Genomic DNA, 6,136 nt, shown 5'->3' on the forward strand with positions numbered 1-6,136 from the left:
CCAATATTGGGTGGCCTTGGGTTTCTGGAAGGGTACTGCCAATATCAGATGCAGCGTTTCTTTTTAGGGCATTCCATGGTGGTGTCCTTTTTATTTTTGCACCTCTCAACATCCTCTTGAGAAAGACAGAGTAGGGGGGGTAGAAAGAAATATTTAAAACCTGAGATAGTGTTCTGGATTAGTTTCAGTTCTTGAGATTCTGTGACTGGAGCAACATGTTCAGTTTTATCACTTAAAGGACTTTTAAAAGGAGGGACTTTTGAAACTAAAATCAGTTCTCTGTCATCTGAACTCCAAAAGAGCCTCCTCCGCTTCCTTTTGGCCTTGGGTTGGCTAATAGGCACAATTGGCACTTTTCCACCCATCCCAGTGGGTCATTCTATAGCAATAGTACATTGTCACCATGTTCTCCTTGCAAAACAGCTTTCTCCAGCACCTGCATTCCTTTCTACCCACTGAACCAAGCTGCAGTCAAGCAATGCTGGGGTTTTGCTATACAAGGAATTGTTCAATTTGTGCTATGATGCCTGTTTTTTTTTTTTTTTTTTTTTTTTAAGTCTAGGTTTCACTGTTGCCCAAGCTGCCCTCAAATCTCCAGGCCTCGGCCTCCAGAGGGCTAGAACTATGGGCACTTGCCACCAGACTAAGTTATGTGGTTTTAAGGGGGGAGTTTGTATCTTGTAGAGATACACTCTGAAATATGTATAGATGGAGTGAGATGATTCTTCATTGCTTCAGTGTTTCCTCAATCTGTCTTCTGCAGATCAGCAGCAGCCAAAAGGTTTTGGCACATTTGTGACGTGATATGTGTGTGTGTATGTGTGTATGTGTGTGTGCACATGCGCACACCAAAACAACAGACAAAAAGATTCTAGGTAGTAGAATCTGAGAACTGGGTTTCACATATGCAGCTCCAGGTTGCATTTGACAAATACATGGAAAAGAATAATAAGCAGAGACTCGGCTTTCATAGTCTTCGTTCCTCAATGACAGTAAGACTGAGCAATGTCTTAGTCCAGTACCACTAGAATGTGGTAATAGCAATAGTGCTAATAGCTACTGTGTAGTAAAATCCTACTATATACTAGGAGCTTTGTACAGAGCATTTCTAATCCTTATAGCTACCAGAGGTACGTATTACCAAACCTTGGGTATGTTGAAGACAAAATTGATGCTCAGATAAATGAGTGTCCAAAAATCACTTGGCTCTAATGAGCCTGGATCCCAGATGAGCTAATTCTGGGCTATACCCCATCTCCCTGAAACAACATGAAGACAGAATATATCCTGGTAGCAAACTGCTCTCTGTTCATGTTTTGAGCAATAGTTCTATCAGTTTTGTTTTTTGAGCCTTTCGGGGGACACATCTGAGATCTGCTGACTGGGAAATTACTATACATCCTCTACCTCAACCTTCTCTTTCCTTAACCTACAGGAAAATATCCCTGGCCCTTGCTCCTTCTGCCAAACCCTATGTTCAGTCCTGGCTGGTCTTTGCTTAAGGGAAAGCCTGAAAGCTTTCTGTGACAACCTCTCACTCTAGGACTCCTGAATATTTTGTTAGTCAGTCAAAGCTCCCTTCATCTGCTAGGCCTTCCAGAACAACAAACAGCACACACAGGCCATGAGGACATGCGTCCTACAAAGGAAGAAGGGGATATTGAGCATCTGCTGCCCTAGGCCCTGGCTCCCGGCCCTGGCTCCCTGCCCTGGCTCCAAGGAATTGAGAAATAGTCTTAGTTGAGACTCATTGGCAGCTTTATCCAATGTCCCTCTCATTTCTTTCTCTTCCTGTTTCAACCTTGCCTTCTGTGCCCCAGATCATCTTTAGCTTAGGGCTTTTACCTGCCCTAACTTTTCCACCTAAATTTCAGCCTGTCTCTTACCATGTGCAACACCACTCCTCCTAATGTACAAACAGACCTAGAATTTAACAGCCTTGAAATGAACTCAGCCATCCCCAGCTCTCTCCATCAGGGCTTCTTGTGTCTCCCGTAACCTAACCGACTTGTGCTCATCCTGAAAAGCTCACCATTGTTTCTGGCTTCTCCCTACTAAGAAAGCAAGTATTCAGACTTGCTGAATGGGTCTGGGAATGAATGAGTCCTATCATGAATCACACTGCTTCATCAGGAAGATTCACAAGAATCCAGCCTCATTCTTTTCATATTCAAACAACTTTGCATAAAAGAGAACTCAGAATCTCTTTGCCTTAAAGGGGTAGTCATTCCCATAGCTGGCAGACAAACGGAGCATTTCCGAGGAGACTGCTTTCCCACCAAATGAAGTTCACTGTGCCTCTTTGGAAGCTCAGGAAATAATGCAGCAGTGTGCCTTGAGGTAGTTTTATTGGCCTACTGACCATAATGTTAGTATAACATCACTGATGTAGCCCAGCCCCAGATTTTGAACATTCAGATTGCTTGTGGGATTTCAGTGCTTTTTTTATTTTTTATTCAGTTAAGCAAGCAAGTGGCCTGATTTGCTTAAATCCAGATGAAGTCACAGGGAAAGGGGGAGGATGGTAGGGTGCTACAGGGGAAGAGTGAAAGGGAACCTTTCCATTGAATGCCCTCTTGGCTTCTGAGTCCCGTGTACACACTGGCTACTCAAAGCCCACATGCTAAAAGCTTATTGTCTACTAGAACCTGGCTGTCCAGATGGGATCTAGGCACACAGACTAACTTTTCAGTATGAGCTCACCCAAACATTCATATAATGTGCCTTAGGGCCTCAGAGAGCTCAGGGTGTTGGGGACTATTTTCACTGAACCTTGAAAGATGGATTTGAGTCAGGCTGGTGTGAGACTGCCATGGACAAAGAGGAGCCTAACTTGGGGCAGATTGAAGAACAAGGGATATGTAGTATAGACTTTTCAAAATTGAAGGAAAATGAACCCTTAAAAATAATCCAGGGTCTCCTTATGTAGTCCAGGATGGCCTAGACCTCACAGTGATTCTCCTGCCTCAGCTTTATGACTGCTGAGATTAAAAGCATTTATCATTGAAGGTTTTTGGGAAAGAGACTGAAGGAGAACAGACCCAGCAACAGCATCTTTGAAAATTTGAAGTAGATAATTGACATGCCTTTCTTTGTTTTGTTTTTAGTCTCTTAATTACCATCATAGCAGGAGCTCTTTAGCTAGGTCTGGCTAACCTGGAATTCATTGTCTGGACCTAGCTGTAAAAAGCAGACTGCTACAGATACCATTGCTGCTGCTGCTGCGGCTGCTGCTTTACTTGCTTTGGTTTTCTTTTTGTAAAAACAGTCATTGATAGCAATCCTTCTAAAGGTCATGTGAAGATCTGTGGGCAGCAAGCTTCTGAAGCACAAGAGACAATGGTAAGAGCATCAACTGGAAAAACCCATTGTTCTCCTTTGCCCCAGGTCATAGCAGATTAGTCCAGAAAGCTCTAGATCTTAAACAACCACTCAGTCCCATACAATAGGAATGTTTGATCACCCTTGCCTAAACCAGACACTGGAAGCTAAGTGTGCTGGCATGCTCTAATAAGTGATCAAGTGACCCATGATTCCAGGTATCCTGCGTTCCCCTGGACCCTCTCAGATACCCTTGTCCAATCAGCACGCCTGTACCTCCTTTACTACATTCTAGACCCGGTGGCCTCAGACGCAAAGAAACTTTCAGGGAGCAATTCCACTTAACCACCTTCCAGTCTTCTCTTTTTCTCCTGGCCCCTAAGCCTGAAGCTTCTTTCAGAAGCAACTATTCCATATGTAACAGCAGAGTTCCATATTTTTGGTATCTTCACACCCTAAGAGATCCTGCTCTTCACCCCAAAGCCTAGTAGATTCCACTGTTCCCCATGGCTGAATTCCAGTGCCATGGCACAGTTCTGGGTGCCAGACACCATGTGAGGGGCTTTCCAAACCTCACAGTAAGTAAAGAGGAGGAATCTTTTCTATTTAGGTGTTTGGTTTGAGACAAGGTCTTATATATCCCATACTTGCCTCAAAGTCAGATATAGTCAAGGATGATCTTGAGCTCCTGATTCTCCTGCCTTTACCTCCCAAGTTTTGGTGTTATGTGCATGTGCCAACACACCCAGCTATGTCTGGTTAATATTTTCTACCAAATGAGAAAACTAAGACTTGGGAAGTATATCAATAAGCTATCCAGCACATTTTTCAGATTAGAATAACATCATTTCTCCCTTTCTTCCCTCCAAGTCTTCTCATATGCCTCTCCTCTCTCTCTAATGCTATTCATATGTATGTTTTCAGGACAGGCCTTCTGGCACTGGACAACCGATTGGTGTGCTTGGTATTGTCCTGGATTTCAACAGCATGTATTCCAGTCAGGAGTTGGGTAATGAGTGATGGGAGTCTATATATCATCAGTAAATGATTTAGGCCACCAGGGAAGTCAAAGCAGATTGAAGATAAAGCTCTTAGCTGTGTGACATTGAATAAGATTCTTTTTTTTTGTAGTTTGCCTTTTAATTTTACATATACACATGCTATGTATATTCTTTTTTTTATAAAACAACTTTATTTTACAAAACAAGGATAAATGTACAGATTTTAAACATTTTTTGCTTAAAATTATACATTTTTGTCAGTACTTTTTTTCAGATTTTAACATAATTTTTACATAAAACTATATGAATATATTTTTTAGTCAGTACTTGATTTTTTTCAAGGTTTGATTGTATGCCTTGAAAACTTAATAGTTACAATGAGCTAAAGTACATGTAAAACAAAATGTAACATGGAAATAGTTAAAGTTTTCTTGTTTTGTAAATATTTTTTTTGTTTTGCTTTGTTTTCTTTATTTCTTGGACTTCATACAGTCTGTGAGTTGTTTCTGGGGGAGTGCAAGCCTCTGGCGTTAGCATCCCACTATCAGTGACTGCATATTATGTCTGTTCTTTTGTGAATGGCTTATCTCACTCAGAATGATATTCTCTAGATGCAGCCATTTTCTTAAGAATTTGGTCAAGTCATTGTTTCTGGTGGCTGAGTAGTATTCCATTGTGTATATGTACCACAATTGTTGTATCCTTGAATAAGATTCTTTTACTTCCTTGGGGACCAGGAGGGCGCTCTCTCTCTCTCTCTCTCTCTCTCTCTCTCTCTCTCTCTCTCTCTCTCTCTCTCTCTCTCTCTCTCTCTCTCTCTCTCTCTCTCTCTCTCTCTGTTGGTTCCAGCAGCATGTACTTAAGTAACATTTACCCTGTACTAGATGTCTCTGAGCTGTATGTTAGGGACATGGAGGTGGGAGACGGTTTGGCCCTTCCCTTGTTCTGATTCCATATGTTACCTCAAGACTTTTCTAGGTTTCCTCAATTCCACATCTCAAAGTGGAAAAGAGCAGCAACCTGGTCAAGAAGAGCCTCACAGCTCTTCCCCTGGTACCTGGCATGGCCTCTGCAGGCCCTTCCACATCTGCTGCTTCTGAGAGAGTCAGGATGTCCTCCCTTGCCTCTTTCTCCTCCCCTGAAAATTCTCAGTGGACATGGTCTTCCCTCTAGGTGGCCATAAAGCTCCAAGAAGCAACTGGAGAGCCCTAGCTAACTCAGGAGGAAGGGGTACATTTGACAATTAAACTCATGAGCTTAGCAGTAAGCTTCCCAAAGCTCAACTCTAAAGAGGCACATTATCAGATCAGCAAGAAGAGCTCAGCTTACTTCCCTTCCATATTCAAGGCATTATGTAGGGAATATTGATCTTTTCCAAATCCAAGTATATAGACATTTTCATTTAAATCACAGCCAGGCAGTTGTGGCACATACCTTTAATGCCACTACTCAAAAGGCAAAGGCAGATTGATCTCTGAGTTCAGGGCCAGCATGGTCAAGGAGGGAGTTCCAGGACAGCCAAGGCTACACAGAAAAAAAAAAAAAAACTGCCTATCTCTTCTCTTAGACCCTAAGCTTATTGAAGTCAGAAATTGTGTCCCTCATTTTTCCTCCCTGGATTCTCAGTTCATAAAAAAACAGTGGCTTGCAAATAGTATCATTTAATAGATAATGACTGGGAAAAAAAATAAATTTCTAGATCTGGACCTTGGGATGATCTTGAATTTTGCGAAGGCTGGTAGACAGGAGCATGAGTCATAACCAGAAATAAAGAGATGGTCAGTAGCCATGAAGTGAATGAAAAGAATGATAAG

The sequence above is a fragment of the Micromys minutus genome, assembly GCF_963924665.1.
Source record: "Micromys minutus genome assembly, chromosome: X".
Lineage (NCBI taxonomy): Eukaryota > Metazoa > Chordata > Mammalia > Rodentia > Muridae > Micromys > Micromys minutus.